The 23,762-nt window shown below is 39.8% G+C and overlaps 1 long non-coding RNA gene across 2 annotated transcripts in view; it reads right to left on the bottom strand.

The window, feature by feature from the left end:
- LOC119243146 (uncharacterized) overlaps positions 1-23,762 on the bottom strand; it is a 45,003-nt gene that overhangs the window by 19,808 nt on the left and 1,433 nt on the right. For both annotated transcript variants that reach the window (XR_008551384.1, XR_008551385.1), the window contains exon 2: positions 20,318-20,390. This is a non-coding gene — a long non-coding RNA (uncharacterized LOC119243146). The remainder of the gene's footprint in view (positions 1-20,317; positions 20,391-23,762) is intronic.

Below are 23,762 nucleotides of genomic sequence, written 5' to 3' on the forward strand. Positions count from 1 at the left end.
GAATAATCAGGAACAAAACTTCAGAAAGTTTGGAATCTTTCATATGTTTTTACATTTGATGTGTGATTTTCTCTTGCCCATCTTTTGGCATAAATTTTAGCACACTCCAGCCTGATAATACCCCCATGTGCCAGGAAAATTTGCAATAAGGAACATTAGTCTTCTGAGACAGCAGTAGAGTCTTTCAGACTTGAACTGACAATAGATTGGTGGTCTTAAAATATGTCAGTGGGCTTTTTGGATATGTTAATGAACCTTTTCTAATAGAAAGTGTTACAAGTAGAGAATAGGCCCCTGCCTGAGCTCATAAAGCTGCTTAATAAAGATCCTAAATGTCACACATGCATTTGCAATGAAAAATATATAATACTGGAAATCACTTTTTGGCCAATGATGATGTTTTGACTATGGGTTATATTAGATGTAAAATTATGAAGACTACCTTGGGAAATTATAAAAGTGTTTTCAAAACAAAAGGTGTTCTGAATTCCATCTAGATCCTACAATTTGGGTGAAAGTCAGTCCACACACACCACTCCGGGAATAGTTCCTGCTCTGGGGAACTCCAGAGGGAAGATGACGCCAATGGCCCTTGTGTATAGGATGTTTCCAGGCCAGGTATTTTTAATTTGGAAAAAAAGTCTGTTTAATTTCTTAAATGGTGAAGGAAAATTTAAGTGAAATTCGTATGTTTTCTACATTTCTTCAGAAGGTCTGGACTTTGTTTCATTGGCACGCCAGCCAAGCTGACACTTCATCAGGAAGGATGCTGGGAACCATGCTCCCTTGGAGAGCTGGGTGCTGCTCCCGGCTCAGCTCCTAAACAGCTGTGTGACTGGGCACCCTCACTTACCTGGGCCTTCACTTACTCAAATTACATCTGATACACTGTTCCCAGGGTGCTGTGGTGAGCACCTAATGAAATAATAATGCTGCCTTCTTTTTGTGTAATGCTTTGGCTTTTTGAATGCATTTACACATTTTACTGTCCTGCCAGATCTGAAAGAAAACTCTGTCAATTTCATGTCTTCATGAGGCCCAAAAAGAAAATATATATGAGTCCAAGGGATTCACCCAGCCACCCACCACAGCATTGCCTGCTCCACCTCTTATTGCCCTAATACCAGCTGGTGGCAGAGAATGTACTATATTTTTTGTTTCTTCTTCACTACCTAGTAAAATCATAGAGGAACCCAGGTTTTGGTTGTGAAGAGCGATAAGACGGATGTTATCCTCACTCAAACACTTTTATATGTAAGTTTCCCTATATCCTTAACAACACACCCTATCAGCCATTCAGTATGTGTGTTTAGTTTGTCCCCATCAAATCACCCCATCACTGGGTGACAACATACAGAGCTTCGCTAATGCCCCGATGGGTCCATTTCTTGCCTGGTATTTTCTGTGGTCACTATGAACTCACACCTCCATGGAGACACCCATCCTACAAAGGAACCGTGACTCAAACAGTGGTCAATGAGACCACACTCAACAGCCCAGCCACTTAGTTAATCATAAATCATCTTTATTCTCTCCTACTCCTAAGACCAGTTTGCCCTTCCCAAAGCAAGTCCACGTCCTCCCTTTGAGTAATAGGTTTGACAACGCAACTCAAACACAAGCCTGCCTTGTGCACAAACTTATCAGGGCTGCTTGGAATGGACAAGGGAAGGCTCCAAGGGAGAGAACAATGGCGGGGCAGCTTATCGGCTGCCATCGGAACAGGGCCGGCACTTGTTTTCCTTTCTGTTGAGCGTGCAGGCCTGTTCCAGTGTACAGTACCAGGAGGTGTAAAAGGCTGCTGCTGGCCCCTGTGTTTGTGAGGGCTATTGACATAAGGCGGTGTCCAGGTGATGTAGGTTGATTCTTGCCCTATTTTTCTGATAGCCTTCAATGAGAGAAACGCCACAGACCCCTTTGCTGGAGCTTGGGAATTCCATCATTTTGCAGATGGAGGTTTTGTGCATCCTGGGAAGAGCTGTATTTGGCTTTCCAGTGGGATGAGGTGCAAGGTATTGGAGAGTGCACATTATGAAGAAAATGTGTTCCAGTAAAACATCACAGGCAAATGGAATCAAAGAAAAAAGAAGTAAGAATTGTCACAGAATTTGAAGCCTATGGCTCTTCAACCAAACCCTCTTCTAGTCATGGAACCTACCAGACAGACTAAGGAAGAGACTGACACTGCCCTAAACTTTAGCTTTAAGGCCAGGATGTGCTCCATTCCCTACAGTAATTCACAGAATGCAGAATTGTGGATTTCCTAGGGATCTCACTGGAAGCTACTTTGATTTTCCTACCTATTCGTATACTCTGGGAGTTATAAGTATTCTGGTTCAGTTAAAGATACTATATAGCACATTTCACCTGATTCAGGGTCCCTTGGCAACTACCCTATTTGGCAACTACCCTATTCTTAGCCTAGACTTCTTTTTCCCTACCTCAGCTTCACATTTTTTATAATAGTTACATGTTTGTTAGCTACTTAAAATTCTTACAGGAAGATAGTATAGTAGTGAACAGTAAGTCAAAAATAAAATACTCTTGAAGGAGCTGTATGTACTCTTTCAGTGTGGGATTTCAGACAATTCTAGGGGAAGCTTCTTCAAATTGTTTGAAGGCTTTATGATGAAGGAGTTTGGAAATGGAACCAGGTTTTGGGGACTTGGGGAAAAGGGAATGGTCTAATTATCCTCTAGGTACAAATACCAGTCATGAATTGAGGTGTTTTTTGGGCTACCTTGGACTTTGTTCTCAGGTTCAAATCTCAGTTCTGTTACTTGCTACCTTGAAGAACTGGGCAAGTTACTGAACCTCTCCAAGCTTTACTTGCATATGTAGGTCATACCCACAAAGAAACAGGCACCAGCAGGGTCATACAGATGACTGCATCTGCCCACTACACAGTGGCTAACAGAGGTTTGCCTCCTCCTTATGTCTTCAGGGTGCTCTTTTCTCCGTCCCACAGCAGGATTTCCTTAATTTTTTAAAAAAGATTTATTTATTTATACAAGAACTGGGGTACAGGCCAGAGGCTTGGGAGGGCGAGAGAATTCACCAGAGACAGAGCAGGGAGCAGAACAGGCAGACGAACTGAAAACACTGCTGAGGAGAGCAGCGGGCGAGACAGTAGAGGTCTGCTGCGCCATGTGGGTATCTCCCTGGCCGGCCGGGAATCAAACCCACACTGCAGAGGCTGTGTACAGCTCCACAGTGCTGCGCTCAACCCGCTGTGCCACCAGGGAGGCCCAGGATTTCCTTTAAATAATCAGAGAATCAGGCCAGAGAACAAACAGCACCTATGTTGCCACCAGCGGAAAGAATACTTTGTTCTTTGGTTTTATCTGTCAGATTGTTAGCATGGACATTCATGTAGAGGTTAAGAGAACAATTTGTGGAGCCAGTCTGTCTGGATTTAGATTCCAGTTACATATGCAAGCTCTGGGCCTTGGGCCAATTACTAATCTCTTTAGGCCTCAGTTTTATCATCTGTTAACTGGGGATAGTAATATAAACATCATATAGGTTTGAAGAATTAAAAGAGATAATCCAAGCGTAATGCTTTACTTAGTACTTGGCATATGATAAGAACCCAACTAATGTTAACTATGGTTAGTTAGTATTTATCACATTAAAATTATTGTGGTCAGGGCCTCCCCGGTGGCACAGCGGGTTGAGCGCAGCGCTATGAAGCTGTCCGCAGCCGCTGCAGTGCCGGTTCAATTCCCAGCCAGCCAAGGACACCGTCTGCCTGTTCTGCTCCCCGCTTTGTCTCTGTTGAATCCTCTCACCCTCCCCCGACTCTGGCCTGTACCCCAGCTCTTGTATAAATAAAAATAAATCTTTAAAAAAAAAATAAAAAAATAAGAAAAAAATTGCTTAAACCTTTAAAAAAAATTATCGTGGTCATTGTCGAATTTACTGTTATTATAATCATCACCACTATTAACAAGAAAATTAGTCAGTTCCATGAATCTCAAACTTGTTGTCTTAATATCTATGAAATATAGTAATGACAATGATTTTTCCTCCTTTACTTCCTATTGGTCATTAGCTATGATTAAACTATGTGTTATTACGTAACTGGGGTCAGCCTGCACTTGGTAATCTTCTATGCATTCTCACTGAATCCTCATAATAACCCATGAATTCAGGTACTTTTATTTTCCTATTTCAAGCTAAGAAAAAAGAGGCTTAGAGAGAGGAGATGATTTAAGTTGCTGATGTAAGAAATCCCTAGATAAGCTCTGCCTCAGGGGCCCAACAGTGATCTCTAAAATTCTCTTCCAGCTCCAACATCTATTATTCTAAAATGAAAATAATTTTGTTTAACTATTACCTGCATGTATGTGACTATATTACATTGGATCAAGTCTAAGGTATAAGGTTATTAAAATTTTATAGACGTTCTTGTTCCAGCAAAAACTTTTTTGTTGTTGTTCTTTGTTAATAAGCTTGTTTCTCTCTCTTTGTGTCCTCTCTCTCTGCCTTTTCTAATTTCTTTTCTGGTAACAGCCCACAAACTCCCCTATCCCTCTGTCATCCTCTACTTTCAGACCCGCCTCACAATCAGTCCATCTGACACCAAGTCCTAATGGCTATTTCTCTGAACATTATCAACACCCAGTTCCATCAGCAGCACTGCTCTGAGTCATCTGTAACACAAAGTCACATCAAAAAGGTTAAAAAGAATGCAGCAAATGGAAGCTGCTATTACCCCCTCAGCAGACATCCATTCATTCCTTGAGCACGGGTTTCTTCAACAATGACACACATGCAAATTATCTGGAAACCTTTTTAAATGCAGATTCTGTTAAAAGTAGATTCTGATTCAATAGCACTGGAGTAGGGCCTGAGGATCTGCATTTCTGCAAATTCTCCTGGGGTGCGCTGCCTCAGACCCCACACCAAACACCTTATCTCACTTCTGCTTCTTAATATCCCATCAAGGAAGGCCTATTGGTCGCTTATAGATAAGAAATGGGTTTAGGACAGCTCCAAGGTCCCAGAGCTAGTGAGTGGCAGAGGAGGAATCTGAAACCAGCCATATCTTTCTGACTTCATAGGACAAAAAGGAAAAAGAATACGTGAAAAATAAATATAGATGTATACACAAAATGGTATTGAAAATATTTAATCGCCCATCTCATTTCCATGACATGAATGCTCATAAATAAGAAAGCGTTTCCATCCTCCTCGTTGCCAGCATTTTACGACATTAATCTGCAATGTGAGTAGGAATGCAGAGGGTACTGCGGCCTGGGAGGCCTGCTGCTTTCATTTTGAGCAGGCCTTGTGGAGGCCTTTCCAAATGTTGGAACTCCACACTTACTTATGTCACGGATTAAATGTATTGACTCTAACACCTTTTCTTCCTCTAGAAATCCAGTTCCAAAGAGAATCTCACAAAGATAGGCATTTCATAATTAATTTGAATTATGAAAGAGTGTGAAAATTATGTATCACTGATGAGTGATACACTTTGTGAGTCACTGCCAGCTCACAAAGAAGGAACAGGATGTTATTAAGTCAGCAAGAAAGGGGATGTAGGCTTGTCTTCTCCAATAGGGGAAAGCCAAGTATGTATACTATAAACCAGGCTGATGCTGGGTGCCTTTTAAGGGTCCCATGATCTAGCTGGAATATGGAGGATGGGTAGGATGGAAAAACAAATTAAACAGAAAAAGCACAGGATGAAGCAGCAAATATACAAAAGATTTTGAATGGGCATGTGAGTGGGGGTTAGATGCCATTGGAGTCTAAAGTGGAAGGTCCTGGTGGTTGTAGTACAGGGTACCGTGAGCAGGCAGGACTTCTATCAGGAGGGAATGATATTCCAGGTAAAGGTAGAGATGACCCAGACAAATGTCTAGGGAATGGGGGAGTGAACCCAGGGTGTTCTCAAGGGATCCCCATCCAGGAGAGGAGCAGAGTAATCATGTGAGCTGCCTGCCAGTTGGAGAGATGACTACCATGGGGTCTTTGTAAGCCAGATCCAAGAGTGAGGCCAGCACACAGGCAGGGATCATCAGGGTTAATAAGTAGTAGACAGAGAAGCAGGGAAAATCCACAATCAGGAAAAATTCCTTTAAACCCTGGTCTCAACATTTCATAGATGAAAAATGGGAATCACATTGCAGTGATACCTACAACCTGCTTTTTCATCAGTAATTGGGCATAATTTTTTCTCATAGTATTCTTTCTGTAGGACCTAGTTTAAAATAATTATAAATAAAAGAACTTGGCTAAGGGAATGCTAATGGCTCAGAGGAGGAATCGGGTGATAGGCAGTCGGACCCCTGGCTTTGGTGACTTACATTCTGGTCCCAGAGCTAGTCAAGAGGACGCTCAATCAGTTACCCCACATCCATTATATCTGCAAGGCATAGAGATGGGGAGATGAGGTGGAATAAACTAGGGCTTTTGTAAGGGGTGCAAGATCTCCAATGACAAGCTTGTCCCAGGGCCTTCCTGAGGCCCTGCCTGGCAACAGGGTACAAGAAACCAAGTCCAAACTAACCTGATGAGACAGAGAATCCAGGACCTCTACCCGGGCACCTGCCATCACTCCCTGAAGGGGGCTTCCAGTACAACCCAACAGGAACAGGACAGACAGTGCGCCAGCCACCACAGCCAGGACACCTCTTTTCTTTGCGAAGCATGAGAGAGGGGTCCAGGTGAAGCATATTCAGTTTGCCTTTTTGTTAACAGATTAGATGAACAAACAGCATAAGGCCTCTGAGAACAATGGGCCTAAGAAAGGACCAGAGAGGATGCAAGTCCAGGATTCCTGCTCCTTGAACACAAGGACCAAAGGCTATTTGGGTGAAAGGTCTATCTGAGGCCGAGTTGGAAGGAACGTGGCCTCCAGGCTCAGGGGACTATCTGCTTGCAGTGGTTCATTATTCATTCACTTTTCCAATTCTATTTAGAAGACAAATGTTTTCTGCATACCCATCCAAGAGGGACATGTTTGCATAATTACGCTACTTATCACAACAACCCTGTAATTTTAGGTATTTTTAATCCCCATTTACAAAAGACATAAAGATTCAGAGAATTTAATCCAAGTTCCAGGATTCAAATCCCAGTTTCCCTCTTGCCCAGCCCAGTTTTTCCCAAGATGCTCAGTCTAAGCTTTCTTGCTTCCCTCTTTCTCATAGCCACAGGCAAAGTTTGGAAACTTGTCCTAACATGATCCCTCCTACTATGTTTGCCCATCTACAGCCACTTACCATTAACTCTTTAGGCTGCCCGATGTGCTATTCCCAAGTCAAAATATTATTAACATTACTACAAATATAAATGACTTTCATTTATTGAGCATCTATTGTGTACTCAGCACATGAGTTTGCATAGATGATCTTACTGAATTTTAGAATTGTATCTGTTTTATTTATATATTAGGATACTGAAACTCAGAACAATAGCCTACTTGCCCAGGAACACACAGGTGTAAGCGGTGACAATGGGACTTGAACTTACGAACTTGGACTCCTGAGAATGCAATTTTAAACACCAGCCTTGCTGCATACACATAACACGTCCCAACCAATTCTCCCTATTTCTGTCTTAATGGCTTTGGAAATGTTCATAAATGACAGGAGAGTGATATTGTGGAAATGATCAAAGCATGGACTAAACATGTGACAAATAAACTTGTGTTAGGGACTTTCTGTGGAAAATTATATCACTATCTACCTAATTGGTCCATCCAAATATCTGAGCCACCTTGATTTAGTATATTTTCACATACAGATAAGTATAAAATGGACAGATTTATTTAAACTATACAACAGAGTTCAAATCCATTAAAATGGTGATTACGCCTCCTGAGTTGTAGAATTTAGTCTCTATTTGGACTTCAGTCATGAAATACCAAATCCAATTGTCCAAATACCAATGTCATGCCAAATCCAATTCCTGCTGACAAGTGTACAAACGAGCTAACCATTCTAGAATAAATAAAAACTTTCATGACTAGCCACATTGTTTCACTTCTACACAAACCTGCAAGAAAGGACAACCATCAGCAACATATTTGTCTATTGTACAATAAATTGCCATCATTAAGACCAACAAACTTTAAACCTTTCAAGTGCTTAGAATCTAGAATTTGGGGACTTGGGGAGACATTGGAAGAGGAGATGGCATCCTTAAAAAGAGGACAGGAGTACCTAATCTAAGAAAATTTTCCTTTAATAATCCATGTGTACACCTTAGTGAGAACAGCAGAGTGCAAAAAAGAAAAAAAAAAGTTATCATTCCAAAATCTATCAGCATGACATTTCACGCGGGAGAAGAAAGGGAAGACCTGGCTCACCCATTACCAAGTCAGACCCCCAGCTTGCCCAGTGGGGAATGCATCCCCAGTGTGCGCGCCGTCTCCGTAGCAGGATGCACCCAACAGCAGCTCGCAGCAACTCTCTGTTCCCCATCTGTCCTCAGGACTCTCCCTCCACGTCCTCAAGGAACCACACAGATTAAAGAAAGACACTGAGTCTCCAGTGCCTCACTTGGGGATCCCGTGTTTATTTTTATCTATATTGTAAATATTCCTTTGACTTAAATGAGACCTTTCATTTTGAAGTGTTTGGAGCCAGACAGCCTTCCGGTGTCAAAGACCTGAATTGCTAGAAGCTACCAACATCCACTGAAGCAAGCGAGGTCATGGTCTGATTTTGAAAAGCCCTTTGGCTCAGACCTTAAGCAGCCCTCAAAGCCTAGGAGAATAGAGTTGCCAAGTGGAATAAATACAGTGACTGTTCTGTACTGTGTGTGACACCACTGTTTGCTCTATTTGTTCTGTGGTTCATGATGCCCATAAAATGACACCAGCCACCTAGAGCAACAGAAGTAGCCGAACTTAAAGTCCACACAAAACTCAAGTGCCCAGGAAGTATACAAGCCCTTTTCTCTAAGAGCACTGTTTTCAGGTATTCATCAAAATATTGTTATGGATTTTTTTAACTTTGTAAAGTTGTTTTCACCTCACAGAGATGTTCATGTTACTAGTAAAAGAGCATCGCACCCTGTTGTTCCACTAAATCTGTTCTGCTAAGTAATGTTTAGTGTTGTTCCACTGAATCTGTTACAGAATTCTTAATTCTGACTTTATTTTAATAAAGTAAAAGGAACAATCTCAAAACCCAATAGCCACCTTGAAAGGAAGAGGACAAGCACTCCAGCCACATAAATCAGATCAGTAAATTTTACAAATAACAATTCTATCTTTTTTAAAAAAATTATTTATTTATGGATATTTTACATCATTGTTCATTTTTGTACAATGCATGCTTTCTCCTCTCAGGTGTAGTCCCTGTAAAATTCCCACCACCAAGTCACCTGTGTACCATCACCACAATCCCTTCTGTTCTTCCCTCCCCTGTTTTGATCCCCCTCCTTCCCCCTCCCCTGAAGAACTTCTCTGATTCATGGTTGCATGTTAATTTTGTTTTTTTATTTATTTTAATGCTATAGTTGATGGCCTATAAGCTGATGTTCTATTAGCATATCAAAAGAGAGTTGTTTCTTTTTTAACTTAACAGTGAAGAAGCCTCCATTTTCATCATTTTCATCCTTTGGGTGGGGGTTAGTTGGAGAGTGGATAGAGGAAAGAGGAAGTGAGAGTAAGTGTTTTGAAAACAGGAGGATTTTTTTTTTTCAAAGATTTATTTATTTATGCATACAAGAACTGGGGTGTAGGCCAGAGGTGTGGGGGGTGAGAGAAGTCACCAGAGACAGAGTGGGGAACAGAACAGGCAGATTGACTGAAATATACCTCTGAGAGGAGCAGTGGGTGAGTCAGGAGAGGTCTGCTGTGCCATGTGGGTATCTCCCTGGCCAGGGATCAAACTCGTGCTGCAGTGGCTGTGGATAGCTTCATAGGTTGTGTCTTAACCCCTTGCATCACCAGGGAGACCCAAAACAGGAGGACCTTAACTCAAAATCATATTTAACTAAGTTATTCTTTGTGGTCAGGGCAAGTTAATTTTATCCCTCTGAGCCATTTTTTACAAATCCATAGCCTCAGGTTTGTAGTGAGATAAAATGAAATAAATGGGAGGCTGCCATGCAACAGGCACTCCATGCTTTTTCTAATCCTTTCTGGTGCTAAGCATCCCTAGCCAGTAGTCATACCTGGTGTTGGAGTCACCCCACCCTTGCCTCTTCTGACATGAGAATCAAGCTCATGTGAGGCCCCATCACTCAAGGCAGCTTCGACCAGGCCCAGCATTGCAGAGATTCCTTCTATTATTCCCAAATTCTTCTCGTGTTTTTTAACACTCTCTGTTCTTTTCCCCAGGTCAAAGGAAAGGGTATGATCTCTACAATAAAAAACAGACTTATTTTTCCCTTCGGCCTGGTGAATATTTACTCCCTAATTGCCCAGAGTAATGATGTAAGCACGCCTGAGGAATTCCTCACCCAGCATTCTTATCTTTCCTTGTTGAAATCTGGGTTGATTATTACAATTACTTTTGAGGGATTTTGAAAAATAAAACTGGAAAATGAAACAAATCTCTATGTGTTTGTTCTGTCCTTGGATTGCGGTGGCTAAAAAAGAGATCATTGATTTTAAGTTGCATATTTCCGTACCTAGCCCTCAAGTGCTAACTCAGAGATTTTATAGACTACAAGCCCCAACCTATTGACCCAGGTCCTCTGTGCCCATGGTCAAACCGGAAGGGCCACCCTTCCCACTGGCTTTGCAATCAGGAGGCTGACAACCGCCCAGCCAGCCACCCGTCAAAGTCCCTGCTGGTGACTCTCCCCCAGCAAGCTGCTTCCCTTCCCCCGCTTTCCCAAACATCTTGGGCATCTCAAACAATCCAATTACACTCAGGTTGTTTAAACAAACAGCAGCACAATTCCCCAGCCCAGAGCCCCAACTGAGGGATTCCCTTGGGTCCACTCTCACCACCTCCAGCCCCCACCCCAGCCACTTTCAGGCAAGAGCAGCCCCAACAAAGACAATGGGCTCTGCTTAACAGTGGGCAGTTTTACGTGTCTAAATGTTTGCAGACACTTGGTAAAATGTCCCAGGCCAAGTTTCCAAAGGACAATACCTCCACACTGCATTTGTTTAAGCAGGCAATCCCAGATAAGAGGGGGGTTGCCTCCCCTCTTCAAACGCCAAGAATGCAAGACAGGGGCTGGAGGCAATGCTATGGGAGGTTGGGGCAAATTCCACTGGAACAGGGAATGCTTGAGTCCCTCTCTCCACTCCCACCCTCCCTTCAAAGAATAGGCTTACCCTAAAGAGAATGTGAAATCAGGGAGTTGGTGAGATTTTTTAAGTGTTTCCTAAATGAGACAACTGGTATAAGGAAAGCATAACCTTCAGTTCTGCAGCTGAGCTACACCTAGTTCCTCCAACAGTTCCCTCTGGGCAGCCCTTATCATGACATACCAGTGAATACCCAGCACCTTACATCCCGTGGCTTGTTGAACTGAGAAAAAAAACTATCCTAACCTCCAAGTCTCTCCCCGGCCATTTCTATAAGGGCTGCTCCCAAATCTGTAAGGACGAACTGAGAGTGTGATGAAGCCCATCTACAATTCATTTACTTACCCAGCAAATATTTATACATTATCAATTTATACCTTATCTACAGTAGTGTGAGGTAGGCAACTAAAAAGTATGGACTCTCAGGGGTCTCCCTAGTGGCACAAGGGGATAAGCACTGCACTATGAAGCTATCCGCAGCGTCTGCAGCAAGAGTTCGATCCCCGGCCAACCAGGGAGCAAATCACATGGTGAGGCAGAACACTCCTGTCTCTCCTGCTCGCTGCTCCCCTCAGCAGTGTGTTTCAGTCAGTCTGCCTGTTCTGCTCCCCACTCTGTCTCTGGTGAATCCTCTCACCCTCCCACGCATCTGGACTGCCCCCTGGTTCTTGTATAAAAATAAATAAATCTTTTAAAAAAAAAAGATTTATTTGTAGACTCTCACATATGATAGAAAGTGTTAAATGTCTCAAGAAAGGAGGAAAGACTCTGGGAGCTCAGGAAAGAGCAGACGTCTAGGTGAAAAAAGGTAGCTGATCAGAAAAAGCTTTGTAGGGGAAATTGATTCAGTCCTTAAACACCTGAGATCAGTGGAGACAGGGTCAGTGCTGTATCCTGGCTGGACAGGTTCTTCCCCATCTATTGCTAATTCTTGCTATTTTTTTTAATCCTTCATCTATTAAAATAGAACTTCCTATATTTACTTATCACACTCTTAATTCTCCAGAAAAATATATATACACCAAATGCATGGCGTACAATTTCATAGGCGATGCAGACTTACCCAGTAACCTCAGGTGTAGAATCCTTAGAACGATGGTTGGAAACTAGACTTTTGGTGGTGATTATAATGTTGTATGTACAGGTTTGAGATACAAAGTGGCACATTTCAAACTTACACTATGTTATAAACCATTGTTGCCCCATTTAAACAGAAAAAGAATTCTTAGGATTGAAGGTTGGTATTGGCAAACCCATTTTTGATAGGTATATTGAGAGAAAAATAAAATCTCCATCTACCGATCCTTTATATTTTTTAATCATTATTTATCAGTTAGAGAATATACATGGTCTACAAACCTCTAAGGGAGAAAAGAAAGGGTTTCTTCACTTTCTGAGTGATTTGAAAAGTTCATTGTTCTGAAGAGCAGCATTTTAGGAAGAACCAGTGAGCCCTCCCCTGATACAAGCTCTCTGTGTCATCTACAAAAGCCCATCCAATTTTACACAAATTCTGAAGGAGGATTTTCAAAAGCCTCAAAATTGATGTTTTGAAAGTGTCTTTCGAAAGAAATCTAAATCAGACTTCAGTGTTTCTCTGCTACAATATCAGAGAACCATTAATCAAGTGGAGAGACTCTGACTTAAAGGTTTTCCACAAGATGGCACAGTGTGTGACTGTCTTACCCCGGTCTACATGCTATACATGTTGTGTATATGAGAAAAAAATTCATCGATTCAAGGAGTAGAACAAAGGAGACAGATAAACATGGGGTTTTGGTGAGAGCAAACATTTAGGTGACTTTATGTTACAGTTCACTGCAGAACATAGTTTGTAAATAAAATAGGTGTTTAAGACTAATTCTATTTGATTAGCTAGTATATATCTACACCTATATCTACATCTTCATTTATATCTACACACACATGTGGCAGACTCATAATTTAAAAATATTAGACAACAATTGCTAATAACACAAAAGAAAATTTTAATTTACTTTTAAGATAATTATAAATTCACATGCAATTCTAAAAAAAATATTAAGCAATCCTGTATACCCTCTACCTAATATTTCCCTGAATGTTAATATCTTCCAGAACTATAGCATAATATTACAACCAGGAGATTGACATTGTTACAGTGAAAATACAGGTTCATCAACACAAGGATCATTCTTGTAGTTCTTTTAGAGTCATGCCCGCTTCCCTTTAATTCCATCACCTCCTTACTGCCTGACAACTATCAATCTGTATGTGATCTTTTGATATTGACTTTTATTTCACTCAACATAAGATCTGTGAGATCCATTATGTTGAGATTCAACCGAGTTATTGCATGTCTGTTTCTTTTTATTGCTGAGTAGTATTCCATGGTCTGGAGGTAGCAGAGTTTACCCTCTCACCCATTAAACAACATCTGGATTGTTTCCAGTTGGGGGCTATTGGGAATAAAGTTGTCATTAAATAACCATGCACAGGGGCCTCCCTGGCGGCGCAGCGGTTGAGCGCTGGGTTGCGGGGCTGCCCGCAGCCTCTACAGCGCCGGTTCGATCCCCGGCTGCTCCCCGGCCACCGGAGGAGGGTCCCACATGGCGCGCAGACCTCTCCTGCCGCCCGCTGCTCCCCTCAGCAGTGTACTTGGGTCCTTCTACCTGCTCTGCTCCCCACTCTGGCTCTGGTGGGTTCTCTCACCCTCCTGCGCTTCTGACTGTACCCAGTGCTTGTATGAATAAATAAATAAATATTAAAAAAAAAAAAGAAAATGCACATCTCTTAAAAAAATTTAAAAAATAAAAAAATAACCATGCACAGGTTTTTGTGTGAGCATAAGTTTTCATTTCTCTGAGATAAATACCCAGGAATATAAATGCCAGATCATGATTGGTCACATCATAGATACATATTTAGTTTTTTAAGAAATTGATAAACTGCTTTCCAGAGTGGCTGTACCATATAATACATTCCCACCAGCACTGTAAACCAATCTGTACATCTTCACCAGCAGAAATAATGTTGTCATTACTTTGTATTTAGCCATTCTGATAGGAATCTAACACTATCTCACCATGGTTTTAACTTGCAATTCTTTTCTTTTTTTTAAGATTTATTTTATTTATTTATGCACACAAGAGCTGGGGTACAGGCCAGAGGTGTGGGGGGTGGTGGTGAGAGGATTCACCAGAGACAGAGTGGGGAGCAGAACAGGCAGATTGACTGAAATACACAGCTGAGGGTCACAGCAGGCAAGACAGGAGAGGTCTGCTGTGCCATGTGGGTTTACTCCCTGGCCAGAGATCAAACTCTTGCTGCAGTGGCTGGTGATAGCTTCATAGAGCAGAAACTTAACCCCTTGAGCCACCAGGGAGGCCCTTAAACTTGCAATTCTTAGTGGATAATGATATTGAAACCATCTATTTATGTGCTTGTGTGCAATCTGTTTATTCTCTTCAGTAAAAAGGCTCTTCTTGTCCTTTATCCATTTTCTAATTAGATTGTTTAGTGTTTTTACTGTAGAGTTTTGAGTGTTTTTATGTATTTGAGATACAAGTCCTTTGTCAGTTGTGTGGTCTGCAAATATTTTGTCCCATTCTCTGTTTTCTTATCATCTTCATATAGTCTTTCATAGAGTAAAACTTTTCATTTTAATGTGGTATAATTTACCATGTTTTTTGAAGAGATAAATGCTTGCTTTTGGTGTCAAGTTTAAGAACTCTTAGCCTAGACCTAGATCTTGAAGATTTGCCTCTATGTTTTCTCCTAAATTTTTTTTTGAGGTCCTCCAACAGTTTTGACTTCATCTTTCTATAAGATGTAACATAGTTGAAGTTCACTTTTTTTGTCCATGGCTGTCCAGTCGCTCTATCCCAAAACTTTTGCACCTTTGTCAAAAGTCAGTTAGGTTTATTTGTATGTCTATTCTGGGTTATCCATTCTGTTCTATTGATTTATGTACCTATCTCTTGCTCAGTACTATACACTCTTGATTACTACAGAGAAGTCTTAAAATCACATAGACTGGTTCATTTACTTTATTATTCTTTTTTCAAAATTATTCTAGCTTTTTGTCTTCCATATAAACTTTAGAATAATTAAAACTTTCCAGAACTTTAAAGGGAACTTCATTAAATCTAAATTTCAATTTGGAGAGAATTGATATTATTATGTTGAGTCTTCCAATTCATGAGTATGATATACCTCTCCATTTATTTAGATTTCTTTGTCTGATTTCCTTGATCAGCATTTCATGGTTATTATTATATAGGTCTTGTATGTGTTTTGTCAGATTTGCACCAAAGTATTTCTCTTTTTTTTTGAATGATTATAAATGCTGTTATATTCTTTTCTCCATGTTTTCATTGCTAATATGGAAATACAATTAATTTGTGGGCACAGGTTCACACTTCTTCAGATGTATGTTACCAAATCACATGTACTTTTAGATTCCTTTGGGATTTCTATGTAGACATGTGTTACCTGTTCATAGGAACATTAATAGATAATTTTTTTGTCTTTTAAATGAATGCCTTTTAGAACTTTGAGTACTCTGTTAAAATGTTATAGGGCAAGTCAAGGGAGAAACAGGGTGGCCTGGGTATAAGTCAGAAGAGAAAAGTTAATGAAAGTTTCATTTACAAGGGAAATCAAAAGAGAGAAAACAGATTAATTGACCAATACATCCTACAGTAATGCCCTCAGAGCTAAGACCCTGATTGCAAGCTGAAAGCAGGAAAAGCAAGAGAGCCCAAGCTCACATGTATTCAGTTTTATACCAAGAATAACCGCTTAGCTCCATCCTTAGTTCCCAGGAATCCCCCTTTCAGGATGTCAAGAGTCACGGCAGATTCAGGGCATGACAGGAGTTGTAATTCCAGGTGCCTGAGATCTCTTTGACACCGAGGTGGAGTCCACCATCAAGGTGGAGTCCAAAACATCAGTGGGTGGAGCTCATTCAATAAAATAGATTGATCTAATCATGTGATTTTTTTAATTTAGTCAATATAATTTTATTATATGTATATTTATTGTATCAATTTTTCAAATATTGAACCAGTCCTGATCCCTAGAATGAATATCATTTGGTCATGATGTATAATTATTTTCACATATTGCTGAATTCTATTTGCTATTATTTTATTAACAATTTTTGAATTTGTACTCATGAAGAATATTGGTCTGTAATTTTCTTTTTGTACTGTCTTTGATTTTGGCAGCAGCTTCATAAAATGAACTGGGAAGTGTTTCCTCTTCTATTTTCAGGAGGAAATTATATAAAATTGGTTTGATTCTGGCATAACACTTGATGGAATTTTCCAATGAAACCATTTAGGCCTGAAGATTTCATTTTTGAAAGGAGGATTAATTATTAATTCAATTTCCTTAATAATTATAGGACTATTTAAGTTATCCATTTCATGTTGAATGACTTGTGGTTGTATTTTTCAAAGAATTGGTCACTTCATTTAAGTCCTCACAGGTCTAAATTTATGAGTGTAGAGTTAGTAATATTCTATTATCTTTGTGATGTCTTTAGGGTATGTAGTGAGAGCCCCTGTTTTATATTGATAATTTGTATCTTCTCACTTCTCTTCATTATCTCTCTTGCCCAAGACTTGTCGATTATATCAATCTTTTTAAAAAGACAGATTTGTTTTAAAAAGACTCTTTGTTTCAATGAGTTTCTCTATTTTTTTTTTCACTTTTAACTTTATTATTTCCCTTTTCAGCTTTTTGTGAATTTTTTTTCTTCTTTTCCTGGTTTCTTGCAGTGGAATCCTAGATTATTGATTTGAAAAGTTTTCTTTTTCCTAATATAAGCATTTAATGTTATAAATGCCCCGCTCAGTACAGCTTTAGCAATGTCCCACAAATCTTGATATGTTGTATTTTTATTGTGATTCAGCTTAATACATGTTTATTTCCTTGTAACTTTCAAAAAAGTATTTCATCTTTATATTTAGTTTCCAAATATTTAGAGATTGTCCCTTCTCTACTGATTCCTATAGTTTAATTCCATTTTATCATAGACATACTGATGGATTTCAATTCTTTTAATTATATATTTATATATGTATCTCTAGATATATCCTTAAATGCATCTTTAACATATAAGTATTATAAATATTTTATGAATTCAGTTTAATTAAAAGTGGTTTGCCATTATCCCTAAGAGCTTATTTGGAAATACTTCAGCTTCTAATTTATCTGAAGACACCAGCCCCTTTGGACTTCTTATTTGAAAGGTTATTCTCCAAAGCAAGCAACTGAAACTTGGATTTAAAAGTCTTTGTCATTTGTAATATGGAAACAAATCATGCAATCAGCTCTAAATATCCATTGTTTGATGTCATATCTTCTTCACGAACCAGATTGTTCTCCAAATGAGAGAGAACTGCAAGGTGGCTAAGAGGGATTCATGGGAAGGTGAGGGTTGTTATTTTGCTCAATATCAATTAGGAAAGGTGGTAATACCTATCCCTGCTTTCACTTCTCTATCAGTCTTGTAGAGTCAAGCACAGAAAAAGAGGAAATTTGCTATCATTCTCCTAAAAGTTCCTTGTTGGTAAAAATTTTAAAACTGAGGAAATATTTCCCAGGGAAATTAGTAAGAGGGGTAGAGACAGGGAAAGTTTTCCATTCCTCCCACTGACTTTTCTAATTTTAACTGCCACAATTTCATAAGAGTAATCTAATGACTTACTCTGGCCTCTGAAAATCCTTGAATGATTTTACAACCCAGTGAGCCAGCCCCATACACATTCTGCAGTCCGTATTTCCAAAAGAACTTGCTCATTAACACCAATAAAAAACAGAAGACTGTGCCCATACCTTTTACTGGATTACTCAGAGTGGGATGGGCACTGATTCACTTCCAAAGGTTCTGATGAGCAGACCTGGGATGTTTTCCCAATAGAGACCCAGCCTCTGCCCCCAGCCCCTCCTGCTTCTCCCCTCCCAGGATAAACACAAAGCAGAGACCAAGCTCCCAGTGGGATGACCTATAAGTGACCCTTGGACTGACCTAACACTCTGGTCACTCTCACCGACAGATTTGTTTATCTTGGAACCTCAGAGCCTCTGCACCCAAAAGCTTTGCCTCTAGACTCCAAGTCCTCCCAAGTGAGCTGTCAGTCACAGCTTAAGTGCATGTGGGACAGTTGCATGATAGCCTGAGTTTATTTACCAAAACCTGATGTTTATGCTGTCCAGCAACAAGTAGAGGCCATGAGCTGCTGAATTTAGTGATTGGGGAGTCAACTAAATGTCTCCATCCGGCATTAACCCTTACACCACAGAATTATCAGTGGACCCTGATAGTGTGTCTCTCCCTAAAAGATTAAAAGTCCCAGGGTGATCCGAATTTAGCATCTCCAAAGGAAGGGTCTCTGGTCAGGCTATTCCCTAGAACTCATTTTAATGACACATAAAGAGATCCAGTCACATCTGAAAGGAAAGGAAACTTTGCTTCTAATCCTGGTGCATCATGGCTTAGCTTGTCTGATGGGACAAAACACACCTAGAGATACATGTAAAGATATGATGAAAATAGCTGAAATACTAATGTTAACATAATAGAGATTGTCTTGATATTTACCTAAAGAAACATATAGCTGTGGTACCTAGTTTGGGCACTGAATGAAGTGATGATCAATAACTCCAAAACCAAATATGAGTATAAAAAATTCACTCAATAATTTTTTCAGTAGATTTTATTTTCCCATATCAGTCATGTAAGGAATTCCAATTAACATATAAAATTCCATAATCCTGTTCACATTTTGGTGGTTATTCCAAGGAGAGTAAGCTTATGAATTCATTGTTACTCAGGCCCATCCCTACATCATTTCTTTCAGGTTGCAGACATGGACTTTTAGTTAAGCAGGACCAAACGAAGAAAGATGGTAAAGTTCATTATAGAAATGGCTTTTTCCCCTGTTCTAGCAGAAAATGTCAAATAGATCTAAATCTCTAAGGAATGCTCTAATTTGGTGGAGCAGACTGGTAGAATGAGCACCGTCCTTTCAGAGAGCAGCACAGAAAAAGGGCTCTCGTCACCTGCACCCCTATGTTTATAGCAGCACTGTTTACAATAACTAAGCTTTGGAAACAGCCCAAATGCCCAAAAATAGATGACTGGATCAAGAAGATGTGGTACATATACACAATGGAATATTACTCAGCATTCAAAAAAGATAAACACATGCAATTTGCAGCTACATGGATGGCGCTGGAAGGGATCATGCTCAGCGAAATAAGCCAGAAAGAAAAAGAAAAATACTGGATGGTCTCACCCATAGCAGGAATCTAGAAAACTTAAATAAGGGACAAGGAAAAAGAATAACTATAAGAAAGTAAAAATCAAAATCAATAAACAACTATGAACCAGAGACACTCTATGGGGGGGGTAAAGGGCGGGGAGGGGAGGGATTGGGGTCAAAATAAGGGGGTCGCAACTGTGTGGGGAATATAAAAATAAAATTTATAATAAAAAAAGAAAGAAAAAAGAAAAAGGGCTCTCCTTCTCTTTTAAATTTCTGCATTAAAGTCCTGCTGCTCAGGTACTGAGGAGAGCCCTCTATTATCAGCCTTGGCTTAAATAAACCTTCTGCCTCTGCACCCTGCCGTCTCCCTCCACACCACAGGCCCATCCATCACTGTCACCTTTGCAGAGTGGCTGCCATGACAGTTCATGATCATTAACCAGCCCTGGTGTGCTTTGTGTTAAAGTTAAGACACATCAAACGCAGAAACTCTGCAGTTTCTTAAAGTTATAGGAGACATGGGTGCACGAGGGCTTCTGTCAGCCAAACTTAACACACCTCTTTGACAAAAGGTGAAAAATGAGCCCTGAGTAAAGATGCCTCAGTATCTCTTCTCACCTTCACCTCAAATTTACTCTTGGAGACCGAAATCAGGTAGAATTGCAGGAGTGTGAGAATTGCACCCCAGAGCCAGGATGAAGAGAATGTGAGCAAAGGAGACAGCAACACCACTCCTAAAACTGCCTTCCCCCAGGTTGCCTAGCTAAATGTCTGGCCCCACCCCCAAATTCTCTTTGCAGAAAGGCCTGTTCCCAAAAAGAATACTCACAGTAAAATATCACCCTGCTTTCCTGGGCGCTCTTGTCTTCTGAGCCATTTCACAAAACTTCTTACTCAAATCTCTGAAAGAAATGGAGGGTGGGTAGTTTTTCTTTGCATTGGTTTATAATATATAAGTAACAGAATTTGTGTATTGGGGTGATCCTGCTTACATTTTGTGATTTCTCTCTGGGACCACTATTTAATTGATACATTTGCTTTTCTTATCATTGTTTTTCTGCAGCAAGGCCCAACTTGTGGAAATGACCTTGAAAGGCAGCTTGAGAAGGAAGGAGGAGCTGGCTCTACCAACCAGTATTTAAAAATTAAATGACAAAAGAGAAACAACCCATAATCAGCCACTCTGTCATCAAAGCAAAGATGTAGGCGTATAACTTCTCTATTCCCCTTGTCATTCAAATGACTAATTATTAAGTCCCTCCCCTGTGCCTAGCATAGAGTCATGTCCCAGGGTTATAAAGACCAAAAAGTGGATTATAACTCTTTTTTTTTTATAGAGGCATGTTTTATTTATTTATTTGTTTGTTTGTTTTGTTTATACATGCACTGGGTACAGTCAGAAGCGCGGGAGGGTGAGAGAATTCACCAGAGCCAGAGCGGGGAGCAGAGCAGGCAGAAGGACCGAAGTACACTGCTGAGGGGAGCAGCGGGCGGCAGGAGAGGTCTGCGCGCCATGTGGGACCCTCCTCCGGTGGCCGGGGAGCAGCCGGGGATCGAACTGGCGCTGCAGAGGCCGCAGGCAGCTTCGCAACCCAGCTCTCAACCGCTGCGCCACCGGGGAGGCCCGGATTATAACTCTTAAAAAGTTTAGAGTCTATGGAGATAGACAAAATCTACACTGGAGATAGTTACTAGGAAAACAAAGAATGAAGGAGGAATCAGGTCAGGATGCATCCAGAAGGCCTATCCAGGGATGTGGCCAATTGGCTGGGCAAGAGTTCCACAGAGAAAGCGGAGGTGTAAAAGCATATGCAATGATACAAAATTAATGACAGCTATTATTTATTAAGCTGATACTGTTAACTTCCAGCTGTAAGATAAATAAGTCATGTGGATATAATGTACAGCATGGTAGCTGTAGTTAATAACACTGTATTGCATACTTAAATTGCTAAGAGTAGATCTTAAAAGTTGGATCACAAAAAAAATTGTAGCTATGATAGGTAATGGATGCTAACTAAACTTCTTGTGGTGATCACGTGACAATGTACACCACTATTGTATCATTAGAGTATACACCTAAAACTGTTATAAGGTTATATGGCTGTTGTCCCTTTTTTTTAAGTGTACGCTATTGTCCCTTTTTTTAAGTACATTTTTTTTAAAGTTTTTTTTTTTTTTTTTTAGTAGAGGCATGTTTTTTATTTATTTATTTGGTTGGTTGGTTGGTTGTTTTGTTTATACATGCACTGGGTACAGTCGGAAGTGCGGGAGGGTGAGAGAATTCACCAGAGCCAGAGCAGGGAGCAGAGCAGGCAGAAGGACCGAAGTACACTGCTGAGGGGAGCAGCGGGCAGCAGGAGAGGTCTGCGCGCCATGTAGGACCCTCCTCAGGTAGCCGGGGAGCAGCCGAGGATTGAACCGGTGCTGCAGAGGCCGCGGGCAGCTTCACAACCCAGTGCTCAACCGCTGAGCCACTGGGGAGGCCCTAAGTGCATTTTTTTTTAAGTGTATGCTCAAATCCAGGGAATATGCCTAGATTGTTACAGACCTGTGTATAGCTATTGATCTCAGGTGGTTATTGAAATGAAGATGGTTAAACTGAGATGTTCCAGGAGTAAACACACAAAGGATTTCAACAATTTAGCTTGAAGGAAAGAATGTAGACAATCTCAGTAATCATTTTGATACTGATTACACGATGAAATGATAATATGTAAGATATCTTAAATAAGCTCTACAATTAAATTAATTTTACCTGTTTCTCTTGATTTTTAAAGCAATCACTAAAAATTTTTTTAATTACATGTATGACTTACATTTGCAACTCCTCTAATATTTCTATTGTTGTAGACTGAGTCTCTTTAGTGTTCCCAAATAACACTTAGTTTTGTATTTTCATTTCTCAGATGAGAAAATGAAGGCCTCTTCAGCACACAGGAAAGCATGTGGTAAGTAGCAGGAAAGGGGAAGCTTTCAAAGTTTTAGTGCATATTTCCAGTTGCCAAGACTGGCGCGTGGCATGTGGGGCTTAGAGGGGTAGGGAAGGGAGCTTGAAAGGATGCCACAGAACAACCTCATGTGACATGCTTAGGTGTGTTTGCTGTTTAAAAATTCAAACATTATAAACAAATGGGACATGTAAGGATCCCTCAACCTCAACCCATTTGCTGACATTTTCTTGGTTTTCCCTAGACACTCAAGGCATAACAATCATATCATTATTGTATATTTTTACATATATATTTTATATGTATAATTATGTGTGCATATAAGTATAGCAATTGTATTATATGCAAGATAATAAATGTATATCTTTTATACATAAGAAGTATATATATTATATATACACACACACACAATCTCTTATCGTGCACAAATGGTATGGTTAGTTTTTAAGCTGTTTTATGTATGGGATAAGTAAGATTTTGCTGACTAAAGTGTTCCTTTGAATTTAAAATTATTTTAAAGCCACTTAAAAATTTTTGAGTTCAAAAATCCTCTGACTATATAATTTGGTTCTGTTCCTCCAACCATATTTTTAATTTTCTGTCTGATTTATTCAATGTGAAATTCTCTACCAAGAACAACATTGCTCCTATGAGAAATTATTTACAATAAGTCACTTTCAGATATACAATAGCTCCCTTGAACATAAAATGTTCAGTTGCATACTATTTTGCCTATATATTTATGAATACAATAGAAATTGAAACAAGATCATTTCTTTTTACTTAAAAAGAATTACACAATTCTTGCTGTTCAACTGCCTGAAGTCTTTGGCTTTACCTGTATACATGTTTCAAAATCCTGCCCTAACCTTTTAAATGATCAGTGGCCTTAGGTACATTATTTAATTTCTAGCTTAGTTTCCTTATCTAGAATACAGGGAAAATAATACCTACTTCACAAGATGAGAGAATAAATGAAATAATGTGTGTAAAGTTACTTAATTTTATGACCACAATAATAACAAACAGTAAATGAATGTAATTTAATATAATTATTATTCCTATTGTATTACTGTGTTTATGCTTGTTGTGTTTATGCTTATTGTTCTCATTATGTGCATGACCTGAAAAATGGGTAAATTTTATCGCCTATATCATAGAACTTTTCTGTGGATTAAATGAAATAATACATACTAAGCCTTCCTGGTACCAGGGGCATAGTAATAAGCATTCAGTATTATATTACATCCTTATAACTTACATCTTGTAAACTATAACCTTCACACTTTAATGATATAATGTCATATGCCAGTTACATACTTA

This window comes from Talpa occidentalis, unplaced genomic scaffold (assembly GCF_014898055.3).
Source record: "Talpa occidentalis isolate TD23 unplaced genomic scaffold, MPIMG_talOcc4v2.1 talOcc4.13, whole genome shotgun sequence".
NCBI classification, from domain to species: domain Eukaryota; kingdom Metazoa; phylum Chordata; class Mammalia; order Eulipotyphla; family Talpidae; genus Talpa; species Talpa occidentalis.